The sequence below is a fragment of the Saccopteryx bilineata genome, chromosome 2 (assembly GCF_036850765.1).
Source record: "Saccopteryx bilineata isolate mSacBil1 chromosome 2, mSacBil1_pri_phased_curated, whole genome shotgun sequence".
Taxonomy (NCBI): domain Eukaryota; kingdom Metazoa; phylum Chordata; class Mammalia; order Chiroptera; family Emballonuridae; genus Saccopteryx; species Saccopteryx bilineata.
This window is the reverse complement of record NC_089491.1, coordinates 341,084,471-341,111,230: the sequence shown is the minus strand read 5'-3', so window position 1 is coordinate 341,111,230 and position 26,760 is coordinate 341,084,471. Positions and strand designations below refer to the sequence as shown.

The 26,760-nt window shown below is 46.1% G+C and overlaps 1 protein-coding gene across 3 annotated transcripts in view; it reads left to right on the top strand.

Moving 5' to 3' along the window:
• Window positions 1-26,760, top strand: part of KIAA1549 (KIAA1549 ortholog) — a 132,842-nt gene that overhangs the window by 20,317 nt on the left and 85,765 nt on the right. The window lies entirely within an intron of this gene.

The window sequence follows — 26,760 nt, the reverse complement described above, 5'->3', positions numbered from 1 at the left end:
TCTGAGCCATGCAGCATTGTTCAGGCTGTAATGCATTGTTGCTGAGTGATCCAGGAGCGTGGTCCAAGTATTTGGGACGTGCTAGGCAGAAGCCAGTCCCCTGTGAACCCAGGAGGGGAAGAGCAGCTGATGAGGGACAGTGGAGCAGCAATAAATCAAAACGGGGAGAGAGAACGATACAGTTTTAAAGACGATCCGAGGCAAAGCCATCATTACAGGAAGTAGGTGACAGATTGTAAAAGCGTTCCTGAGTCACTGCGCTCTACATCTGGGAAGTAATAGAAACACTCGTATATGTGTCAGTTTCTACTTCTAGGGCCCTGACAAGTGCCCCAGGGCCTGCACCTTCAGGATCCAGCCCGTAGGAGTTGAAGACTTCCTTCAGCACTTAGTCAACAGGATGAATTTCAGCCTTGTCTTATTCTGTGAAAATTCAGATTCTGGGGAGAGAATCCGGGGCTTGAGAGAGATGCCCACTCTATGGCCAGGAGAGAAGGGACACTTAGGGTGACGGACATACCTAGATCATGTATAATGGTGGTGGAGGGAGTGTTCCCAGTGAGACTGGGGGTGCGGGTGCCAGGCGGGCTGAAACCGCAGATGTCCACTCCCCAGGCCTGCGTGTGTGAGACACGTGCCCACTATGCACAACACATCTTTTCACCTGTAGACACACGCATGTGCACACATAACCATAGATAAACATGCACGTGTACCTAGAGGAAGACAGTCATGCAACAATGAGGAAAGACAGAAAGGTGTGTTAACAGGCGTTTTCACAGACAAATACAGAATATGCAAAGACACGTGAGTACATCCAGAAACATCTGTGTGCAGGCATACAGGTAATTGCACTATGGACAGAAGCACACATTGATGTAGACGTGGACGTTCATGCACAAGTACAGACTCGTGAACTCAGGCCCACAGCAAGGTGCTTGGTGCTTGGAGAGAAAATGAGCAAAGGAGGGAGGCTGTGCATTGGAGGGTGAATAAAGGAGAGAGAACGGAAGGCCAGTGGAGAGAAGGAAGGGACAGTAAGTGCTGTTGGACGTGGTTCCAGTCACAAACTTGAACAGAGCACCTGGCTGAGGTTTATAACTTGACTTTGGGTTTCTGCTTGCGTTCTTCTTAGGCCTCTTGGCTCTGTTCCTCGTTGGTGTGTGATCATTTGCTCACAAGGACAATGTGATGCCACAGATGGCCACGTTCCTGCTTTGGTCAGCCTCCGTTTTCCTTGAACTAATGCTCATACTCACTGTGTTCAGGGAGCAGCCTCTTCCTCTCTTTCCTGCCTCATCTCCTGCTTCTCCCTTTCTGCCCAGCCACACAGGAAACCACGTTTTCTTTTATGCCTCTGTGCCCTCGCACCTGTTGTTCTGATGCTGTTCCTTCTTCTTGGGATGCTCTTTCTCCTCCTCATTTGCCTAGTTCTCCTCCCTCAGAAATCTCAGCCTGGGCATCATCTCCTCCAGGAAGTCTTCCAGAAATCCCAGAATGCTTTAGAGGCTGTTCATCTACATGCATCCCTCTTATCTGTAGCCTTAATCCCTCTGTGCTGTCATTGTTTCTAATTAGATCGAAAGCTTCTCCAAGGTAGGTGAGGGTGTGTTATCCTGTTTTGTAGCCTCACCACCTAGCACCATACGTGGCCCTCTTTAAACATCTGTTGAATCGTTAAATGGATGATTGAAGGAAGGGATGATCCTATAAATGAATGAATGATTGTATGAATGATTGAACGCACCAGAATGTGTAATGACTGCGTTCAGTACCGTGGACCCGTAAGCTGCTTCATAAAGCAGGGCTTCCCTTAATCTTTCACAGCCCCTTACCTGAATCAGGCCCACAGAACTCCTCTTTATACCTTCTCTTCTTTCCTGAAATTCTTGATCAGTGACTTCCATGTGGTTGAACCTCAAATGTGCATTTTCCTGTAATCCCTTAAACCTTTTCCTTAAACCCCTGTAAATGGTTAGCTGTCATTTTAAACTTAGTACTATCGGCGTCCAAGTCCCGTGCATAGCAGTATCTTCTGTTGGGGTATGAAAGGTTTATTTGTCAATGGTGATAAATAATACTCATTCATAGAGACGTTGGGAAATACAAAAATACATTTAGAAAAAAACAAACATTTTTATTTCTACCACCTAACAATGAGTATTTTGTAAACAGTTTGGTAAACATATTTCTGGGCTTTTAAAAATGTATATGTAAGAGACTTCACTTTTTTCACAAAATGAGATCATATTGTCTACATAAATTTTCATCTCTCAATTTTCATTTTCTTGCAAACATGTTATAATAGTCTTTAAAATATTTCCTGATGGATGCAGCATTCCTCTGTACAGCAGAATCAGTCAGGCTATTCCTTTTTTTTTTTACAGTGACAGTGAGAGAGAGTCAAAGAGGGATAGATAGGGACAGACAGACAGCAACAGAGAGATGAGAAGCATCAATCATTAGTTTTTCATTGTGACACCTTAGTTGTTCATTGATTACTTTCTCATATGTGCCTTGACCATGGGCCTTCAGCAGACCGAGTGACCCCTTGCTCGAGCCAGCAACCTTGGGTCCAAGCTGGTGAGCTTTTGCTCAAACCAGATGAGCCCACGCTCAAGCTGGTGACCTTGGGGTCTTGAACCTGGGTCTTCCGCATCCCAGTCCGACACTCTATCCACTGTGCCACTGCCACATCAGGCCAGTCAGGCTATTCTTTAATTGTTGGGTGTCTTTATTGGTATTCACTCTTGCCATTGTGTACAATGCTGTGACGAACCTCTCTCCACATAGATCTTTGGGTTTCCGGATATTTCCTTTTGGATGAGTTTATAGAACAAGAATAGCTGGGTCAAAAAGGGTGGACTTTAAAAGAAAAAATAAAAAATTTCTGTGTGAATCAGAATGTGTTTCAGAATAACTATTTCAAAATTAGCCCTCTGTGCTGGGCTTTTAGAAATAGTTTTATAGTCTCTATAGTTCAGCCATTCTCCAGAAGAGAGTACCTAGCCAGGACTGTTATTTTCCAGCCGGGATTATTGTTGTCTGGTTTAGTCTCCTTGTGAACAGGTGTTTACCCACAAAGGGGTCACTACTCAAGGCACCTGGAAAGATCCCAAGCCCAGCAGTCAGAGAGGGTGTGACACTTGGAGTCTTGGCCATGCTGGGTATGTGAACAGGCCAGCACTGCTTTTCCTGGAGGAAATGAATTGATGATATGATCTGGGGGGTAAAGAGGCGGGACTTAGAGGAACATGGGGCTCCTTTTTGGGGTGTCACGTCTGCTGTCACCCAGCCCACACTGTTTCCTTTGTTAAGTGCCTTTTCTTTGTGTCACAGCTGTATTCATTGTCTCTATTATGACTATTCCTATTGTATATTACAGTGATTGATGGACTGATTGGTTATCATGGTAAATATACGTAACACAGGATTTCCCCTTTAACCACTTTTACACAGGTCACAGGTGGCAAGTGCATTCACATCGTTGGGTAGCCATCGCCACTGTCTCCAGGATGTCTCATCATCTCGTACTAAAACACTTACAGTGACTTGTTTTTCATTGTTTTTACCACCAGACGACGAGTGCTTCAAGGACAAGGACAGAGTCTCCGGATCCCAGAGATCTGGTGCTGTCTCTGGCACATAGTGGACACTCGTCAGTGTTTGAATGGAAAGATGGCAGAGCCCCCTGAGGGTCCCTCAGAGGAGGGCCACCACATGTGGGGACAGTCTGAGCCCTGGCTGCAGTGTGTGTGTGGGGTCTTTCCTGTCGTTCTTTGTGGCCCCATTAGCCTCTCAGCATCGTGGCTGGATCACTCCATGATTGCTGCAGTTGAATTAAATTGCATGAATGCTCTCTGCTTTATAGTCTGCTGGCAGTTTCTATTGCCTTCATTTGCTTTTATTAGGAGCTAATTTTTATTATTGTTAATCTAAGTTTTTATGCACATCCTGTCTCCCTTTTTAGAGTATTAACTTTCTGCCAGCATAAAGCATTGCACATTGTAATATTACCACTGATTACAAATACACTATCTCACTGAAGCTAAGATGCCATGATGGTGTGATGGACCAGTCATTTTCTGTACTTATGAGAAAAATAACATGAAGAAAGAACATGACTATTAAACTCATTGGCACACCCTTGGTTGCAAATGCATCCTAATTTCAGATAGCTTAGACTGTGACAAAAAAAAAAAGTCTTTGAACGGTTGGATCACAATAGGTATGAGATCAATGCTTGCTTGGTTTGTTTTGTTTCATTGTGTATATGTCTGCGCTATGTGGAAAATAGATAAGAAAGTTTATAAACATTGCAGGAAATGGCCTTACATTTCATATTGTGAAAATTCTGAATTAAATTCGCACTTGATTCTCATCACGTCACTTTTCCTTTTGCATTTGGTGCTGTGTTCTTTCTGAAGGTGTCTTTCCTCATTTTATTTTAGTCATGTCTCTTTCGTATTTTTGTTTTTCACTATAGCTTTTCAGCTTCTTTGTTGCTATGGGTTTTTTTTGGGGGGGTGGGGAGGGGCAGTGTTTCATATAGGAAGGGTAAAAGGCCTCACTTCATGGAACCTTCAAGAACATTTTGGTAGGATCCAAACATCTTAAGATTATCACATCCCTGGCCGGTTGTCTCAGTGGATGGAATGTCAGCCCAGCGTGCAGACATCCTAAGTTTGATCCCTGGTCAGGGCACATAGGAGGAAGCGACCATCTGTTTTTCTTCCCCTCCCACTCCCCCTTCTCTTCCCCTCTAGCAACCAGTGGCTTGATTGGTCAGAACATTAGCCTCAGGCACTGAGAATAGCTTGATTGGCCTGAGCATTGGCCCTGGGTGCTGAGGATAGCTCAGTTGATTCAAGCATCAGCCCCAGACAGGGGTTGCTGGGTGAATCCCGATCAGGGTGCATGTGGGAGTCTGTCTCTCTATCCCCTCCTCCTCTCACTTAAAAAAAAAAAAAAGATTATTACAAAATGACAGAAGTGATCAGAGCCAAGAGTTAGTGTCTGTAATGCTAAGAGCAAAATTTCATGGGTGAAACATACATTTTTAGACTAGAGTATAAATCTTTTACAAAAGTGGTCCATTTTATGATCATACAGCTGGTTGGAGCTTCGGGCCCCGGGAATTCACATCACCACTTAGTGGTTGCTCTGGCTTTGCTGTGAACACCCTCTGTGAACATCACTTGCTATGTAGAGCCCTTTGTTTATGCCCAGGTGTTACGTGCCTCTGATATTTTACTGGCTGAGAAGAGCAGGAACAAGAAAGCAGTTTTGTTCTTCCGGGTCCTCACACCAGTTTTCCGCTTGAGCTTCCTGACTATTCAGATACTCACTTGCCTGAGTCTGATTTCCTTCCTGTGCCTAATCTTGCTGATACTTAGAACCCTCAAGTCTCACCTTCTAGGCCATATTATTAACCACTATACTAATAGTTGGTGTTTTTTGAAAGTTTGCCATGTGTTAGTTCAGTGGCTTTTGACCTTGTGTGCATTTGAATTGCCTGGGAAGTTTTTAAATTCCAGGTAAACCCAGACCAATGAAGTCAGACTCTCTGGGAGTGAAACCCAGGCACTAGGAATCTGTCCAGGGCCCCACCCAGGTGACTCTAAGGGGCAGCCAAGGTCATCCCTTCACAGGCATTATCTCATTTAATCTAATGACCCAGGAGGCATGTATTCTTTTCCTTGTTTTATAGACGAGACACTGAGGACAGGATTAATTAACAGCATTAGCAGAGACTCCAACCCTGCTCGTCTGGTTCCAGACTCTTCTTTTAGTGTATATTCGTTTTCCTTGGAGCCAGACGGTTTGATTAAACAAAGCGGTTGCATTGTGCAATATTGATAAAGGCAACACTTTTGCATCAATTCAGGGAGTCCTTTTAAAGTCCAAGCTGTTGTAGAGATAGCTGGCCGGTGTTCTTCCCTCCTGTGACTGGCTCGTGATGATGGATAGACTTTGCCCTCATGCAGGGGTATTTGCCAAATTGGCCTTTGCTGAACTCAGATGGTCCCCGAATGACCCTAGTAGTAATGGTTAAGTTTTGGACACTTTCTTGAAATCTGTTGTCGTTTTAAGTCAGTTGTTTTGTGGAGGGAAGCAGGTGTTATCACCAAACAAGTGGGTTTGTAGCTGTTGGGCAGATAAAATGTATTATGCTCACTTTGTTAAATTGGCGCTGCCCACGTGGAGGCCGTTGCCCAGGTGATATTAATGTGTGTCTCTGTGGGCATGGGGCTTGGTTTTGGGATTAAGCCTTTCCCACCCTTTTTGATGTGGGGCAGTACAATCCAATCATGACTCAGAGAAGTGACTTTGTATTAGAGACTTCCCTATTTTGTATATTGGATTAAAGGTTTTGAATCTACACTATAAAATGGGGGCAGAATGGAAGCTTGCTCTCGGTTCCTGGAAATAGCATTAGAGAGCAGAGCGAGAGAGGCCACGTGGAGTAGGCCAGGAGAAGCAGCCAAGATGGCGGAGTATTGAGTGAGAGGCCAGTTTGTGCAGTTTGGAGCTGGAGAAGGAAGGAGATGGGGAACAGAGGTGAGTAAGTCTGGTGGGCTAGAAACCTTTGATTCTAGGAAACTTGGAGAAGTCAGTAGCTTTGTGAGCACTGAATGTGAGTGGGTTTTGGAGCCCAGTGTGTGTTTTTACTTGCCCGCCGGGTGCAAGCTAGAATTAAAGATGACGGCCCATCAGTTCTTGGCTCCGTTGTTTCTTTGCCGACTGTCCAAATCCAATGCAAATCTGCATGGGCCAGGCTGCTGTGTTGGTGGCCGTGGCTTCTGGCTTTACAGTAGCTTAAGCTGGAGCAGTTGTTCAGCTGGGAGCTGTTCGCAGATCCGCAGAGAGCGCTTTAAACAGTCCCTGGGGCCAGCCCGGTGAAGGCAGACCTGACAGAGGGAAAGGGGGCCAGTGGCACACTCCAGGGAAGGCCCAATGTAAAGCCAGTAGCCGTGGCCACCATCACAGTCGCCTGGCCCACGCAGGTTCGCATTTGATTAGGACAGTCAGTAATGAAACAATGGAGCCAAGAACTGGTGGGCCATTAGCTTTAATCCTAGCTCGCACCCGGCAGGCAAGTAAAACACACACTGGGCTCCAAAACCCACTTATTTAATACTAACAAAGCTACTGACTTCTCCGAGTTTCCTAGAATCAAAGGTTTCTAGCTCACCAGACTTATTCACCTCTGTTCCCCATCTCCTTCTCTCTGCACAAACTCTGCACAAACTGGCTTCTTCTTCAGCACTCCACCATCTTGGCTGCCTCTCCTCTCCTTCACGTGGCCTTACTCTGCTCTCCTACAGCATGGGCTTCTCTTAGAACGTAATCACTCTTCTTTCAGAACAACATGATCTCTCTTCCTTTTAAAACCTTTTGGTGCGAAAGCTCTCCCCCAACATATATTAACATAATCATGCCCATCCCAAGCAATCTCCTGGGTGACAGGCTTCCACATGGGCAGCGCCATCTTTAACAAAGTGAGCATAATATATTTTATCTGCCCAACATCCCTGGAAGGCAAAAAGAGAAATGGGCGGGGCAGCCACAGGGTTGTGGAGAAAATGTCACAGGGAGAGAAGGTCTCAGGAGGGAAGGTTTGGGAAGCCCGCATTTCTATTTATTATTTTTTTTTAATTAAGTGAAAGGTAGAAAGATGGCCTTCTGCATGCACCGCGACTGGGATCCATCTGGCAAGCTCCCTATGGGGCGATGCTGTGCCCATCTAGGGCCATTTCTCTGTTGCTCAGCAGCTGAGCTATTTTAGTGCCTGAGGTGGAGGCCATGGGGCCATCCTCAACACCTGGGGCCAACTTGCTCCAGCTGAGCCATAGCTGCAGGAAGGGGAGAGAGAGAGAAAGGCAAGAAGAGGGGTAGAGAAGCAGATGGTCACTTCTCCTGTATGCCCTGACTGGGAATTGAACCTGGGACTTCCACATACCAGGCCAATGCTCTACCATGGAGTCAATTGGCCAGGGCCAAGCTTGCATTTCTTGATGCCATGTTTGGGAAAAGATGCCATGTTTGGGAAAAGATGCCATGTTTGGGAAAAGTGTATAGGTGGGGGAAGGGAGAGGCAGACCTGACCTTGAGGATGAAGGAAGGATAGGGAACTGTGGAGACAGAGATGATCTGGGTGAGGGTGACAGGGGACCTCAAGTGAGATGGAGCTGGTAACTTTAGCAAAGTCAGAGAGATGATCGGATGAGAAGGTGAGGGTTCAGCCTCCAGGGAGAGAGCAGGAGCAGAGAAGGGTTCACTGAGCGGGTGGCTGGTCCCCTCTGCCTTCAGCTGTGCAGCAGGGGGCGGTGGGGAACAGCGCGGGACAGTTGAGTGGAAGTGATCATTCTTGTGCTATATACAGTCCTTAAACGTCGAGGCCCCTTTAAGTGGAAGTTAAATCCGCTTCAGATTCCAGAGGTGGTTTCTGTTCAGCTTTTCAAGAATTCATGTCAGCACACAAATTCAAGCTCACAAAGCATCCTGTCTTTTCTGGAAGGCTAGTAAGGCTAGAAGGAAGATTATAGGCAGCCTCTCCTTTTCTGAGCAGCTTTGTTGAGGGGCTTAACTTAGAGACCAGCTTAGTTTGAGTGGTCAGTGGCTCTGTTAGAACTGTATTGAGGGTTTTGCAAGTTTGATAGAAATTTAGGTTCTGAAATTTCACATATCTCTTACCTATACCTTTTACTTGTAGCTTAAAATACTATCTATGTACAGAGAAGTACTCGTAAGTACTTCGCTGAATGAATTTGCACAGGTAAATACAGCTGTGTAACACCACTGAGGTCAAGAAGCAGGACGTTACCTGCCCCCTTCAGAAGTAAGTCCCCTTGTGTCCCCTTCCGCTCTCAAGCCCCTCTTCCCCCAAGATAATCCTTGTTCTGATTGCAAAATGCAATATTAAGTTAGGGTATGTGATCATATCATCATACACAAACTCGAACATAGTGGCGCCCACCAAAGTGTTCGTTTACGTTGCTGGATAACTTGTTTTGTGTGTGTGTAGATCTTGCAGTAAGATGGGCTCAGCCATTGTCTGGAAAATGTGGCACTAATTGGGAGGGCTGTGGCTTGGCACAGTCCATCTGACTTCGGCTCTGTTCGTTGCTCGGGTGGACTTGCACACGCTACCCCTGTTCCTGCCGGGGGGCCGGCTCAGATAAATTGGTTCACTCCATGAGACACACCCGTGGGTGTCTGGGAGCCTGGTGTGTTAGAGGCAGTTCTGGAATCTGTCCCAAGCCCCTGGTGCCCCTGGGCCTCTGCATGCTTCCCAGGGAACACACACAATAGTTAAGGTAACCTGAGCGACTCTTAATGTTGAGGCAGGCTGTTTCCTGGTACTCATCTTTCAAGCTGGGGCTCGAAAGAAGTGGTTTCGTTTGTTGGCCTGCAGATTTACTTATTTATTTTTAAATGTTAAAAGAATGGCCAGTGTTCAGAAGTGTTGCGAGATTTCACAGTGAAATGAGGATTTCCGTTTTCTCTTGCAATGACTGAAGACCTACCTTCCCATGCTGGTATTTACTATATCAGTCTCTGCAGACCCCCTTTTTTCGATCGTGGGTCCTTTATTTTGTGAGGTTCCACTTTCGGGACTCTTCTGTCCTTGGCTTATGTAGATATTTGTATTTAAGAGTTTTCCGAGGTTGTTTGAGTGAGGACTTAAAGCAAATTTGCAGCTTTTTGTAAGTGATTCAGTACCAAGCGCACTTACCTATATTCCAGCAACTACATTGTCTAAATTATGGGTCATGAGCCCCCAGCCAGAATCTGCAGATGTGGTATTATACTTTGTTCTTTAAACAATTTTTATCAATCTAACTTTTGTTGGATAGGTCATACTGTCACCTGGTTCAACATTTATGTATTTATTTTTGTTGATCTTAATAGCGAGAGTGGAAGGGGGAGAGAGGGGGAGAGAGAGAAACATCGATTTGTTGTTCCACTCATTCACGTCACTGGTTGACTCCTGTATGTGCCCTGAATCACATGCAGAATCACATCTGCAAACCTCGGCATGTTGGGATGGCACTCCCACCATGTGAACGACCCAGCCAGGGTTTAAAATGTATTAATGGAGTGTGTGACCCAGTTTGGAGACCCTGCCCATCTAGGCTGTCTGACCAGTGGGATCAGGTGCACAGGGCTTGAAGCTGGCATACCCATGTGCAAACCTCTGTTCCATGTCATACTAGCAAATGGCTTTTGCAGGTTCCTTAAAGTCTAGCTTCAGTTTCCTCATTTGCACAATGGGTTGTTGGGGAAATGAAATGATGTAATGCCTGAAAGGTCCTTTGTATAGAATTTGGCATATAGCGGGCAATCAGTAAATATATATTAGTGCCCATTGATGTTAACATGAGTTTTATGGTTTCCTACGGTAGCGTATTTTTATTTACTGTTTCACCTGGCAGAAACTGGTCAACATGGGGGCTGCACGTTCACAAGAAATTCAACAGGATGAGCAATAGTTCTATGCTGATGGATTTAAGAATGCTGAGATGGGTGTGGAAGGGGCAGGCTTACTTTTATCCCATCCCACTTGGAGCAAACATGTTGATAATGAACTTCAGGTGAAGAAGCGCTGGAGTTCTCCTGGACCAGTGGACAGTGGGGTACCCAGGGTGGCCCAGGGTGACCTGTCCTCATCAGCCACTCTCCCTGGGCCACCCCGTGGAGATATAGTGCATGTCACTGGGTCTCAGCCGGGCAGCACCACCTGCGGGGGCATTTTGGTGTCATTGTCAGAACACAGGGTGCATTATAGACAGTGGGTGGGGTCCGGGATCCCAGAGAATGGGCCTCTAGAATGTCTGCTTATCGGGCTGCTGTAAGGAGGGCCTTTATTATTCTTTTTAAGTTAAAGTCCTGTTTTAGAATATTCGGTCTGTGAGAGACTTCCCTCCCTGCTCCTCAAAGAAGGAGTAATTGTATCATGACAGAAGAGTGGTTTAAAATCCTCACTGAGGATGCCCTGTGTTCCCTATTTAAATAGCATCAGTAATCAAGAGCCTGTTTCTCTTAGAGGCCACTGATTCCTCTAGAGAAATCAACTGAGGCTTACATACAAGCAGAAAAAACAACAACCCCAAAACAAAAAACAGCACTTTTTTTTAAAAGAACAAATTATAACCAGTGTTTAAAAGCGGAGACTAAAAATAAAAAACCCCTCACTCAGTAAATGTAATAATGAACATAAGCTATTATTTGGTTTCATATTCTTATGTGAAACCAGTCGGGGGAAAGGGAGGAGACAAGGCAGATGAGAACACAGAGACTGGGGAGAGGCTGGGGAATGATGGAGAAGGATGAGGGAGAGATCAGAGGGGGGAGGGCGGAGGGGGCTAGGAAGCTCATAGATGGGGGAATCAGCTCGAAAGTCTACCTTTTAATAAAAAAACACCCACTTTTGCAGTGCTGGTCAATCTAGTCCCTTCCGCCCACTAGTGGGTGTTCCAGCTTTCATGGTGGTCCAATCATGGCGCCGTTTGGTTGCTCTGCTACCACCCACCATGAAAGCTGGAATGTCCACTAGTGGGCAGGAGGGACCAGGTTGACCAGCACTACAAAAGTGGGCAGTTTTTATAAAAAGGTTGACTACCCTAATATGTCCTTTATTTATATATAATATAATATAATATATTAAAATATATTTAATATATTAAAATATATTAAAAATATATAATTAATATAACATAATATAATATATTAAAAAACCACTTTACAATCTTTTTTTAAATTTTTTTTATTTTTTTCAATTTAGAGAGGAGAGAGAGAGAGAGAGACAGAAGGGAGAGAGAGAGAGAGACAGAAGAGAGAGAGACAGGGGGGAGGAGCTGGAAACATCAACTCCCATATGTGCCTTGACCAGGCAAGCCCAGGGTTTTGAACCGGCGACCCCAGCATTTCCAGGTCGATGCTTTATCCACTGCGCCACCACAGGTCAGGCCCACTTTACAATCTTATTTAAAAAGTGGTTTGACTTAAAGGATGACTTTAGTATGCGTAGAGGAAAACACATTATCATCCTGGTTTGAAAGTGGGGATGGCCCAAAATCCCAGTCTTTGGGCAAGATGTCACGTGTGCTCATGCTTTAAAAATGAACGCTACTTTAAATGCATCAAGTTGATAGGCGAAGTACAAAAATAGAATGCCAAAAGCAAGACAGCTACCTCTGCGGACCAGGAGTGGCACAGAACTCTGAATGGTTGGCAGGGTCAAGGTCAGCTTCTGCCTGGTGGTGGAGCCAGACTTTGAAAATGTAGCTGAGAAAGAACCATAGCAGGTGCTAACAGCTCAGAGATAGTCCCCAACAGCAGCTACCTGCCTGTCCTGAGGTCATTGACACCTTCCTTTTAGAAGGTATGGGGAACTCGATGGAAGGACCTCAACCTAGAGTCTTTTTTTTTTTTTTTACAGAGAGAGAGAGAGAGTGATAGACAGACAGGAATGGAGAGAGATGAGAAGCATCAATCATCAGTTTTTTGTGCAACACCTTAGTTGTTCATTGATTGCTTTCTCATATGTGCCTTGACCATGGGGCTACAGCAGACCAAGTGACCCCTTGCTCAAGCCAGTGACCTTGGACTCAAGCTGGTGAGCTTTGCTCAAACCAGATGAGCCCGCGCTCAAGCTGGCGACCTCAGGGTCTTGAACCTGGGTCCTCCGCATCCCAGTCCAACACTCTATCCATTGCGCCACTGCCTGATGAGGCCCCCAACCTAGAGTCTTAATGCTAAGGCAATGGAGCTGAGTTAACATATGCATTCCTGGGGCCCACCCCCTTGGAGAGTCTGGGGAGGAGCCTGGAAATCCATATTTTAAAGGATCCTCAGGTCATTCTGAGAGCAGGACCATTCTGAGAAACACTGCACTGGTCTAAAGGAAAGCCAACTTTAGGCTGATAAGAGCTTAGTAAAGTTAATTGGGATAAAGATACTTAATTTTGTACCTAAGAGCTTTTGAATTTGAGCCCTAGAATCGATTACCTTAAAAAAATAAAGTAGTAAAACACACATAGCCTGAAATTACTCTTTATTTTTTAAATTTATTTACTTATTTTTAAGTAAAACGAATGGTATATTTATTTTAAATAGTACCTTGAGGCTCCAAAATGTATTCAGGATTCTTTTTTTTCTTAAGCGAGAAGCAGAGAAGCCGACTCCCCGCATGCTCCCTGACCAGGATCCACCTGGCAAGCCCCCTGTTGGGGATGCACTGCCCATCTGGGGCTATTGCTCCATTGCTTGGCAACTGAGCCATTTTAGTTTCTGAGGTGAGGCCATGGAGCCATCTTCAGTGCCCAGGGCCAACTTGCTCCAACCAAGCCATGGCTGCAGGAGGAGAGAAGAGAGAGAGAAAAGTGAGGGGGAGGGGTGGAGAAGCAGATGGTCACTTCTCCTGTGTGCCCTGACTGGGAATTGAACCCAGGACATTCACATGCTAGGCTGACACTCTACCACTGAGCCAACCAGCCAGGGCAGTTGAAATGACTCTTTTAACCCCATTTTAAAATGTGCAACTCATTGGCATTAAGTTCACTGACAATGTTGTGTGACCACTTTCCTTGTCTGGTACCAGTTCTGGGTATGTCACGTCAGGGGAATCACACGTTGTGCTCTGGTGTGTGTGTCTGGTTGCTTTCACTCAGCGTAATGATTTCAAGTCTCATTTGTGTTGAAGTGTGTATCAGTCCTTCTCTTTTATGGCTGAATAGTATTTTGTTGTACAGACATGCCACATTTTGTTTATCCGTCCGTTAGCTGATGGACATTTGGGTTGTGTTCACCTATTGGCCAGAGTCAGTAGTGCTACTATGAACACACCCCAAGTTGATAAAACTGTGTTGCGATGCAGTGAGCACAGTTTTCAAACTGGGACGCTATTTTTAACATGCAGATTCTCATTTGCCATGTAACCGTGAGGACGTCTGTGTGTAGCTGTTCAAGAATGATTATCTAGAAACGTCTAGGGTGAATTCAAAATCCATCTCCCCAGAGAGGCAGCATGGTGGTGTGGAGAGAGCAAGGGGTCTTGGATTGGGGAATGGATCCGGGTTCAAATACTGACCTCATCACTTACTAATTGTGGGCCTTGAACAAGCGACGTAATTCATCTTGCGAAGGCTCAGTTTTTTCACCAAGAAAGTGAGGAGGATAATGGAGTGCCTGTTATTGCCCAGAGTGGTGGCTATTGCTGACCCGACTTATAAGCCTCTCAGTAGACCATTGTGACATTTGGGAGGGGGGGCACTAAAATATACATAACAGAAAATTTACTATTTTGATAATTTTTAAGTATACAGCCTCAGTGGCATTCGTTGCAACATTTTTAGCCTTTTTTGGCTTTTCTTTGGGGCAGCCCAGTCTCCGCCATCACTCTCCCTGGAGGTCACAGCTCCCCTACACCCTGGCTGTTGTTCATTTAGCTGCAGATTCTCTAACCCAGTGGGGAGCCAGGGAGGCCTGGCTATTCACAGAGGCTTCCTCAGAGTCATTAAAGGATTCTGCAGAAAGTAATAACTAGTCTTCATTTTTGGAGGCACTGGGAGGGTTCTTGCTTCTGTTCACACAGGGCTCACACTGTTGACTCACACTCCTCTGAGTATAGGTTGGGGAACACAAAGGTTCTTTCTTGCTGTTTTCTAGAAACTCTAGTTAAGGGATTGGGGAAGAAGTAGAAACTGAAACTGTTTAACCGTAAAGCTTTAAGGTTACTTTAGTACTTCATTAATCTACCCGTTGGAAAGGGACTAAAATGAATTTAGTGCTTTGGAAATACTCTGACACTTATTTCCTCCTTCCCTCCTTTATGACTGTCAGAATTTCCAAGATTTCCCTTAGTCTTTATTCACCATCTTTTTGGAATGGTGGACATCAGAAGAAGAGACAGAGATGGAGTGGAGGCCCAGGGAGGTCTAATCCATGCAGAGTCAGTAATTCATCTGGAATCTTTTTTTTTTTTTTTTTTTTTTTGTATTTTTCTGAAGCTGGAAACAGGGAGAAACAGTCAGACAGACTCCCACATGTGCCCTACCGGGATCCACCCGGCACGCCCACCAGGGGGCGACGCTCTGCCCACCAGGGGGCGATGCTCTGCCCCTCTGGGGCGTCGCTCTGCTGCGACCAGAGCCACTCTAGCGCCTGGGACAGAGGCTAAGGAGCCATCCCCAGCGCCTGGGCCATCTTTGCTCCAATGGAACCTTGGTTGCGGGAGGGGAAGAGAGAGACAGAGAGGAAGGAGAGGGGGAGGGGTGGAGAGGCAGATGGATGCCTCTCCTGTGTGCCCTGGCCGGGAATCGAACTCGGGACCTCTGCACGCCAGGCCGACGCTCTACCACTGAGCCAACCGGCCAGAGCTTCATCTGGAATCTTTTAAAACAACATTGTAGAAATTAGCATCTTTGTATTGAATTCCTGGTCAGGCCGTGTAACAAAGGTTCTTCAACACCACTCATACACACATACATACACACACACACAGAGACACACACACACATGTTATTATTTTAGATACCAAATAATTATTATTCTTTCTATAACTATATCTCTGAGCGTTAGGGATATCTTTAATTAGCGCAGGCTTAAAAACCCAACTTCCCTCATGAAATAATGGATATGAGCAAGGTGAGCTTGTCTGCGTAATCTTCGATGAAGAACTGATGAGTCTTATAATGGATGGAACAGTCTGTTACCACCTAAAGCCCCTGATAAATTTTAATGTCACCCAGAGGGGGACAGCCAAGTGTTAGGCACCTCCTGATGGAATGCACTAGGAATACAGAGGACTACCTAGAAAGTATTCTTGCCAAAAATATTGATCCTGAATCTAATGAAGTCTTTTGATGTTAGCTATCGGTTTATAGATTTGGGGGTTAGAAGAATGTAGTAAATGATACCACGAGAATATAGTCAGCCAAATAGGGCTGTCTGCAAGGAACAGATGACCTTTTTCTTTAACAAGGAAATAGAGCTTAAAATGGAAGAGAAAAAACTGTTAGAGAAAGAGACTTGGGGGACCCATCAGCCAAAGCCATGTGTGCCCCTGGCATAGGTCCCGATTTGAGAAAAGCAACAAAAATATTTTGAAGCCATCGAGGAAAACTAAATATGGAATGGACGATTTGATGAGGTTAGGCATTATTTTTAATTTGGTGATAACGATTGTGGTTATGATTTTAAAAGGTCTTTTTTTTTTTTTTTTTTTGTATTTTTCTGAAGCTGGAAACAGGGAGAGACAGTCAGACAGACTCCTGCATGCGCCCGACCGGGATCCACCCGGCACGCCCACCAGGGGCGACGCTCTGCCCACCAGGGGGCGATGCTCTGCCCCTCTGGGGCATCGCTCTGCCGCGACCAGAGCCACTCTAGCGCCTGGGGCAGAGGCCAAGGAGCCATCCCCAGCGCCCGGGCCATCTTTTGCTCCAATGGAGCCTTGGCTGCGGGAGGGGAAGAGAGAGACAGAGAGGAAGGAGAGGGGGTGGGGGTGAAGAAGCAAATGGGCGCTTCTCCTATGTGCCCTGGCCAGGAATTGAACCCGGGTCCCCCACACGCCAGGCCGACTCTCTACCACTGAGCCAACCGGCCAGGGCTGATTTTAAAAAGTCTTTATCAGCCTGACCAGGCGGTGGCGCAGTGGATAGAGCATTGGACGGGGACGCGGAAGGACCCAGGTTCGAGACCCTGAGGTCGCCAGCTTGAGCATGGGCCCATCTGGTTTGAGCAAAAAGTTCACCAGCTTGGACCCAAGGTCACTGGCTTGAGCAAGGAGTTACTCAGTCTGCTGAAGGCCCGTGGTCAAAACACATATGAGAAAGCAATCAATGAACAACTAAGGTGTCGCAACAAAACTGATGATTGATGCTTCTCATCTCTCTCCACTACTGTCTGTCTGTCCCTATCTATCCCTCTCTCTGTCTCTATAAAAAAAAAAGTCTTTACCAGAGATGGCTGAAGAATGTATCAGTGAAATGAATGGTGTCTGGGATTTGCTTTACTATGAACAAATAAAGTCTTGGGGGAGTGACTGAGTATGGTAGAAGGTTGAAGTTGAAGCTGGGTCACGGGTTCTAGTCTTTCAACTTTTGTGTATGTTTGAAAATTTCACAATGAAAGGTTCTAAATGCTGAAATTGGTTTATCGTTGGCATTTAAACACTTTACATAGGAAAAAATAACCTCGAACTCTTTATGCTGTTAGAACCTCAGTTTCGGGGCTTATCTATATTATTTGGTCTGGCGAGTTTCTTGGCAAATTAGTGTTTACATTAACTTCATGTTATTCCTCCTCCTGGAGTCCCAGGGAGGCCCCAAATAAACCAACAAGTCATAATTATAGGTACTTAGAGAGTTAACGCTATGGATAATTGCTAATCAGTAGGCTCTTCATACCAATAAGCAGACAGAAGAGGGGGTTTGGGAAAGATTGTCAGTGGAATGGAAATAAGTAAGGATGAGAATAATTTGTGTACTTGACTGAATAGGGTTGTAGAAGAAACATATGTAAATCGCACTTTATTTGGAACAATTGTTGAAGGTGACCCCTTCTGACTGCTGCAGAATATGGGGGGTTCTCCTGCCACCCCTTAAATGAACACAGCTCTCTAGGGGGCAGGAGTTGAACTTTCTCTCTCCCCCCCTCTCTCTTCCTTGATGGGCTCATTTGACTTCAATTATCTTTCTGCAGATAATCACCCAATCTGTATCCTCAGCCCAAATTGCTCTCTGGAGTGCTAGAATCACATCTCCACCCACCTGGAATTGGCACCCCGCCTCCCACGCCCGCCTCGCCATGACAGGCTCCCCTTGCTTGCCCTGCCCAATGCACACCAGCTATTTTCACTTCTGTCCAGATCTTTCTTCTGCAGGCCTTTGCACATGCCATCCCTCTGCCTGGAACCGTCGCCCCCTCTCTCCTTCACCTGGCCCCCCATCCTTCAGGTCTTGACTCAGACATTACCTCTTCAAAGCCGTCTTTCCTGACCTTTCTGTCTATCATTCTCAGTCACCGCGTCTTGCTCATTTCCTTAAGGATCTTCTCAGTTGATAATTATTATCTGTCTCCTCCTCTTCACTGTAAGGTCTCTGAGCCGGGACCTTTCTGTCTTGGTTGAACTTCATGCTCTGCCCTTAGCTTAATGTAATCAGAAGATGTTTGTTGGGTTTATGAATGATTGAATGAATGAACGTGTTGAGTTTTGAGCTAGACAGGGGAGTCAGACTCATAAAAGGCACAGTATTTTCCTTCAAGCACCTCACACACAGTCACTGAGGGAGGCAGATGAGCAAGACAAAAATTGCAGTTTAGGGTTTATGAGAAAAGTACACATAGAGGTCTGGAGGGGATGGAAAATGGAAAGTCTAGGGGCATGATAGGAATTAGGGAAAGCAAGGACATTATTCCCTGGAGTGGGAACAGCCTTTGCGAAAGTATGGTGGTCAGAGAAAACATTGAATGGCTGGCGTGTGGGCTGGTGGTGGGGGAGGTGACACCTGCAAGGCAGGCAGTGACCGGAAGGGACATGAGGGCTCTGGTGTGAAAGCTAAAGATGTTGGATATCTGAAGGCTGTTATGAACCATTGGAGGATCATAAGACTGGGGTGATAAACTTCGATAAACCATAGATAGATGGATATAGATCGACCAGGTCTGCATGTTAGAAAACTCCAGATGTGTTGGAGGGGCTAAAGGCAGCTTCAGGGTCACGACTTGTGGGGAGAGACCCCAGCCCGGACTGATTTCTGTGGCCAGGAGCATACTTCTAATCAGGGCGGCAGCCTTTACGATTTTTTCCAGCATAACTTTCCTTGATCCAAGAGCCCAGGGATTAGGGTACATCAGAGGTGGTGTCACAGCTCAGGTGACACCATGCACAAGTAGAGAATTGTCGTGTTGAAGGTGCTGAGCTCTCCCTGGCCTGCCACCCTTTGTACTAGGATGCGTATGACATCATTCAAGAAGCACTTATCGGCCCTGGCCGGTTGGCTCAGCAGTAGAGCGTCGGCCTGGCGTGCGGAGGACCCAGGTTCGATTCCCGGCCAGGGCACATAGGAGAAGCGCCCATTTGCTTCTCCACCCCCACCCCCTCCTTCCTCTCTGTCTCTCTCTTCCCCTCCCGCAGCCAAGGCTCCATTGGAGCAAAAGATGGCCCGGGCGCTGGGGATGGCTCCTTGGCCTCTGCCCCAGGCGCTAGAGTGGCTCTGGTCGCGGCAGAGCGACACCCCGGAGGGGCAGAGCATCGCCCCCTGGTGGGCAGAGCTTCGCCCCTGGTGGGCGTGCCGGGTGGATCCCGGTCGGGCGCATGCAGGAGTCTGTCTGACTGTCTCTCCCCGTTTCCAGCTTCAGAAAAATACAAAAAAAAAAAAAAAAAGAAGCACTTATTGAAGCGATCTCTTGTGTGTCATTTGACGAAATGTTTATGGATGTTCTGGGCTCTCCTGGTACTTGAACCAAACTCAGAGTGAGCAAGGAAGCAGGGTCAGTGTCCAGGGTCTCAAGACATTTCTGCCTCCTGCACCCTGCAAGCCTGTCTCTTTCTGAAGGCTGTGCCAGGTCGAGTCCTGAGCAAGTAATGCTAGGGACCCACACTCAGTAGTGGTGATAAGGGTAGAGATCTGAGAGTTAAGGACAAAAACCTGACTGTGTGAATGAGTTTACTAACAGGCATATGAGGGAGAGTGAGGTATTTGTTGAGGACCCGTTAGATACTTCAGTGGAGTTGTCTATAGTGGGCAGTTGAATCTGGGACTCAGATTGAACTTTCTCTTCTCTCTAGCCTCATCCATCCCATCAGTTGCTAACTTTTACCATCTGTTTGACTTGTGTGTGGTCTCTTACTTAGAACTTCTTTTCCATTCCCATCCGATCATTCTCTCCATGCCTCTGGCCCCCTCCATGGTGCACCTGACTGTGTCAGGTAGGTCACCATTTTGGGCTTCAAGCCATGAGGCTGATTCTTCCCCAGCGTAACTTGGATAAAAAGGCCACTTTGCTCCAAACACCCTGTGGCTCCCTATTGTCTGCCGGTATTCTCACACTCAGCCAACTTTCCTAATATTCTCAGCAAGCTATGGGAGCCACTGCTGTTTGTCACACAAACACATCCCACATTGTCTAGACTTGGAGCCTTTGTCCATGTGGCTGCTTCTAGCCAGAGTACCCCCCCTGCCCTATTTCAAGTCTACTGCTTCCCGGATTTAAAATAAAAGCTCAAGTTTGAGCTGCATCAAGGGATTGAGCCTGGAGCATCAGCTTTGTACTGTTTGTTGGAACTAGACCCACCCACTGAGACGGCGATGTCTCTTGGTCACTTTGTCCCAGGTTTGGGCATTTGTACGGGGATGGTCGGCTGCTAGCTCCTGGGTTTAGCAGAAAAATGCCTCTTCATGCTTAGTCAGAGGATGTCATGTGCCACTCCAGCTCTGACAGTAATTGGAGACAGGAGATTATCTTGAAGCCGGTGGTGTCCCTTTCCCTGTTACGAGACTGTGTTTTGAATTAAATTATTTTAGAAACAGATGGCTGACTGAGAATTTTTTTTCTCCTTTGTTCTTAGTGAATTGAGTATTTAGTTTAGTTTGTTTTGGTTACTTAATGTGCTGACAGGCTTGCTTTCCAGGTTGGTAAAAAGGATTGCATTTTATTTAGGAAAAGAATAAAATAGAACAAAGCAAAACACATCTTCTGATAAATATGTGGTGCTATGCTTTGAATTAAACTGATATTTTAATATGCTTATCTACTTAAATGAGAAAATCATGCAAAGAATCAGGGATTCCTCCCCAAATTCTGTCATGAAGCCTCTGCTGATGTTTTAACTATAATAGCATGCTTTTTCTTTCTTAAGTGAGAAGTGGGGAGGCAGAGAGACAGATTCCTGCATGCACCCCAACTGGGATCCACTTTACCAGGGGGCGATGCTCTGTTGCTGGGCAACTGAGCTATTTTAGCACCTGAGGCGGAGGCTATGGAGCCATCCTCAGTGCCCAGGGCCAACTTTCTCCAACCTAGCCATGGCTGCAGGAGGGGAAGAGAGAAATAGAGAGAAAGAAGAGGAGGAGGGGTGGAGAATCAGATGGTTGCTTCTCCTGGGTGCCTTGACTGGGAATCGAACCCTGGATGTCCACATGCTGGACTTATGCTCTACCACTGAGCCAGCCGGCCAGGGCCAATAGCATGCATTTTTTTTTTTTTTTGTATTTTTCTGAAGCTGAAAATGGGGAGAGACAGTCAGACAGACTCCCGCATGCGCCCGACTGGGATCCACCCGGCACGCCCACCAGGGGGTGACACTCTGCCCACCAGGGGGCAATGCTCTGCCCCTCCTGGGGAGGGGTCGCTCTGTTGCGACCAGAGCCACTCTAGCGCCTGAGGCAGAGGCCAAGGAGCCATCCCCAGCGCCTGGGCCATCTTTGCTCCAATGGAGCCTCGGCTGCGGGAGGGGAAGAGAGAGACAGAGAGGAAGGAGAGGGGGAGGGGTGGAGAAGCAAATGGGCGCTTCTCCTGTGTGCCCTGGCCGGGAATCGAACCCGGGACTTCCGCACGCCAGGCTGACGCTCTACCACTGAGCCAACAGGCCAGGGCCTAGCATGCATTTTTAAAAGGGTTTGTGGTACCATTATTTCAGTATTGTTTGACTGCAGTTTTTTTTCTTCCTGAAGTTGCTCATTAGTCCTCTTCACGTTTCAGTGAAGTCACTAATTGCTATCTGTGTCCCCATCTCTAGAGGAGGAAAGAGAAGGTGTGACCAATTAGAAGGGATTTATCTGGGGGAACTGTGCAAGTCTGAGAACAGGACCAAAGTTTGTTCTCTGTAGAATGTTCTAGAGCAGGGGTCCCCAAACTATGGCCCGCAGGCCGCATGCAGCCCCCTGAGGCCATTTATCTGGCCCCCACCGTACTTCCAGAAAGGGCACCTCTTTCATTGGTGGTCAGTGCATCCTGTGCATCCTGTGCTCCTGGAGCACTGTGTGTGGTAGTGCTGCAAAGCGCGGTGTCGCTCACGTACAATACTACTTCCGGTGACACAGGACGTCACAGCTCTGGAAGCGCGTCATATCACTTGTTAAGGCTAGCAGTGACAAATATGGAACCGGACATTGACCATCTCATTAGCCAAAAGCAGGCCCATAGTTCCCATTGAAATACTGGTCAGTTTGTTGATTTAAATTTACTTGTTCTTTATTTTAAATATTGTATTTGTTCTTTGTTCTCATTTTGTTTTTTTACTTTAAAATAAGATGTGTGCAGTGTGCATAGGGATTTGTTCATAGTTATTTTTATAGTCCGGCCCTCCAATGGTCTGAGGGACAGTGAACTGGCCCCCTGTTTAAAAAGTTTGGGGATCCCTGTTCTAGAGCTTTTGGCCCTGTTGTCTCCCTTTCTGCCTGGGATTGTATTCTACCAGGTGCTGATGAGTTGTGCAGTCAGGACTTTGAGAGACTGTCTCTGGGTCTGTCTGATGTTTTTCCTTGACTAGATGGGTAGTTTGCATTTTTAGAAGCCTATGACGTCTTTAACCTGCTCCTTGGTGACTGATTCTTAGCTCTTGTCTGAGGACCAAACAACCTTCCCTGGACCCTTCCTGTTGCCATCATATCCCTCCCTCCCTGCTCCGCACAGCTAAAGCCCTCAGACAAGTCTGTACATAATTCCTGTTTTGTCACCTGTCATTCACTCCTCAACCTATGACAACCTGGCTTCTGGTGCCACGAGACCAAAGAGACCATCCAGGAGATATTTCTCTATTGCAGGAATCAAAGGAGGACCAAAATGCCCATACAACTTGATGAAGGAAGTAGGATTTATTAAAGCCGGCAGAGTAGGTGGGGATTGTAGCTCCAAAACACGGGCTCCCTGAAGTTGACTTTCTTACAGGTTATATACCTTTACAGTATCTAAGCAATGGGAATGTGATTTTTTTGTTTAAGGTTTCTCAGGACTCAAGGAGAGGGGAGGGAATGTTTTGGTGGGGTCAGCAAGGGGGAAGGGTTTCCAGATCACTGGTCACAGTTACAGTCTACGGCCATACCACCCTGAACGCGCCCGGTCTCGTCTGGTCATAGTTACATACAGATCCTGTTATCCTTGCTTTGTATTGTAAGTGACTAAGTATCCATTTAGAGAACTATGGGATATCGTTAATTTATCACTGGCTGACTTGGTTACCCCTGCTGGCTCCTTTCCTTTGTATTCATTTCTTCCTTCTCAGGGAAGAGGGGGCCTGCCCCGCCTTCCTCACCTCAGCCTTCCTTTTCTTGACCTCTCGGGGTGACCACACAGGTGACCCCTGCCTGAGTCCTAAACTCTTTTTCTATTTTCTTGTCATCTCCCATTCTTGGTTTTTCCCTTCTTCTCAGATCTTCCACTCTTACTTTTGCAGGTTTATTTATCTCTGGGCTCAAATATCTGCTTGTATACTTGGTATCTCCATGCATATTTAAAAAAAAAAAATCTCAGGATTGTGCTTCTCAGACTGGAACAGCACATGAATGTCCTGTAGATCTTGGTAAAAGCAGTTTCTGACGCAGTAGGGTCTTGATGGGTTGAAGAGGCTGCATTTCTGAAAAACACCCAGGTGATACTGAGGGTCTACAGGCCACACTCTAAGTAGCAAAGTTCTAAGAAAGCTCACTCTACTCTAAGCCACCATTATCTCAAACTCCAATTACTGCGACGACCCAGCTGAGCTCTCCACATCTTCCCTTGTCCCCCGTTAACCTGTTCCTCGCACTGCAGCAGGAGGGCCTTTTAGAACCATTAGTCTGATCACGTCATGCTCCTGCTGTTACATGCCTTCGATGGCTTCCCATTGCGTTTATGATGTGGTTCCTTGTCTGCAGTGTCATGGGCCTTTAGCAGACCGAGTAATCCCTTGCTTGAGCCAGCGACCTTGGGTCCAAGCTGGTGAGCTTTTGCTCAAACCAGATGAGCCTGCGCTAAATAGCTGGCAACCTCAGGGTCTTGAACCTGGGTCTTCCGCATCCCAGTCCGATGTTCTATCTACTGCGCCACCACCTGGTCAGGCAGCTGACATACTTTTATAGCACAACCTACTCTCTGAAGGAGCAGTGCATGGAGGTACAGGTTGGCTCAAGCACCTTATCTCACTGCAGACCAATAATGAAAAGTCTGGCTCCACTTTGAGGGACATTCATTGGTCTAGGACAGTGGTCGGCAAATTCATTAGTCAATAGAGCCAAATATCAACAGTACAACGATTGAAATTTTTTTGAGAGCCAAAATTTTTTTTTTTAATAATTTTTTTTATTTTTTATTTATTCATTTTAGAGAGGAGATAGAGAGGGAGATAGAGAGACAAAAAGAGAGAAAGACAGAGGGGAGGAGCTGGAAGCATCAACTCCCATATGTGCCTTGACCAGGCAAGCCCAGGGTTTCGAACCGGCGACCTCAGCATTTCCAGGTCGACACTTTATCCACTGCACCACCACAGGTCAGGCCGAGAGCCAAAATTTTTAAACTTAAACTATAGGTAGGTACATTCCTTATCGAGGTAGCGCCCGCACGTGGGATTTTGTGGAAGAGCCACGCTCAAGGGGCCAAACAGCCGCATGTGGCTCGTGAGCCACAGTTTGCCGACCAGGGTTCTAGGACACTCTTGTTCATGTCTGTGCCTCGTGGACATGTGCATGCACACACATGCACTCTCACACGAGCACCCACACCTTACTCCTCCAGGCACACTTTAAATGAGAAAGGCAAAACCTTAAAACTTTTGGAAAACAACATAGAAGAGTAGGATTATGCCTTTTAGCATTGGGAGGAATTTCTTAAAACCTTCCATTTTAAAGACACACACACACAAATCTCAGACAATAACAGAAAAGACTGATACTCTTGACACCATTAAAATCAAGAACTTCTGTTCATCAGAAGACCACATAAATAGAATCAAACAAAACTGAGAGAAGTTCTCTAACTGACATGATTAGTAGCCAAAATTTATCAAGAATGTCTTTACATCAGAAAGGCTAAGCTGGACAGTCCAATATCGAAATGGGCAGCGGAACTGAAAATAATTAGGCCACATGAGTGGCCAGCAGACAGGAACAGGGGCTCAGTCTGGCCCAGTCAGGGAGATGCAAATTTAAACAGGTTTTATACCAGGCAAGTTAGGGAAAATGTGAGAGTTTTGGGGTTCTTAAGTATTGGCGAGGATTTGCAACAATCAAGAGCAGGAGTGTAAGTTGAGTCGACTACTTTGAAAGATTATTTGATATTATTTAGTCAGGTTGCAGGCAGACATAGTCGTTCACCTGGAAAGTATGTTCCCATGCATGCATGTGTATCGACATACGCGCCTCACACATTAGTGCATACCCATTCACCCACATGCACACACACATACATGCAGAATACACGAACATATGCTTATAACACACACGTGCACATATGTAATATACACATGTGTACCAGAAGATGGATAAGAAGGGTCATATCAGAAATGTTTGTAATAACAAAAATTGGCAATAGTCCAACTGCCCATGAACAGTAGTAGATAGCTAAATACATTTTGGTATATTCGTACAGTGGCACTCAGACTGAAGTGAAAATAATTGCAGTTACATGCAAAAAACCTCCACATGAATGAATCTAAAAATCTATTGAGTGAAAAATAAGTTGCAGTAGATAAAGTACATGCAGTAGAATTCCATTTAGGTAAAGTTTGAGAATATATAAAATTGAAGAATAGACTGTTTAGGGAGATATACGTGTGGTTAGATTATCCAGAAAAGCAAGGCTGTGAGAAACACATTTCAAATAGTGGTTCACTGGGAACAGAAGGTGATAGGAAAAGTACACAGGAGTATAGAGGGAGTGCCAGAGATAAGGGTAATCTTCATTCTTAAACTGAGTGGTTGGGGATTCAGGGGTTCTTTATTTTAATATCTAGATACTTGGTAAATATAAGTTTTCTTTTTAAAAAAATTTTTTTATCCTCACTATACCCTCTCCAACTGCTCCCTATCCCCCTTCCCTCTGGTAATCACCATGTTGTTGTCTGTGTCTGAGGGTTGGTTTGGTTTTTTTTGCTTAATCTCTGTCTTTTTTACTCAGCTCTGCAACGTCCCTCCCCTCTGACTGCTGTCAGTCCGTTTCCTGTAATTTCTTTTTTTTTTTTTTGTATTTTTTTTGTATTTTTTTTTCTGAAGCTGGAAACGGCGAGAGACAGTCAGACTCCCGCATGTGCCCGACTGGGATCCACCCGGCACGCCCACCAGGGGGCAATGCTCTGCCCCTCCGGGGCATTGCTCTGTCGCGACCAGAGCCACTCCAGCGCCTGGGGCAGAGGCCAAGGAGCCATCCCCAGCGCCCGGGCCATCTTTGCTCCAATGGAGCCTCGCTGCGGGAGGGGGAGAGAGAGACAGAGAGGAAGGAGAGGGGGGGGGGTGGAGAAGCAGATGGGCGCTTCTCCTGTGTGCCCTGGCCGGGAATCGAACTCGGGATTTCTGCATGCCAAGCCGACGCTCTACCACTGAGCCAACTGGCCAGGGCCCGTTTCCTGTAATTTCATAAATAGTTTTTCTTATCTATTTGATAATAAAACTAGTACCAATTGGAAGGCATGGTAACCTGGTCGAAGGTATCGGTTAGTATACAGTTGGGGTGGGGAAAGGCACTTTCTAAGCCAGGAAGAGAGATGAAGAAATGGGGGAGGGTGGCTTTAATAATGGCCCCAAAGTTGTCCCTTAGGACAACCTGAGAACTAAAAGAAGA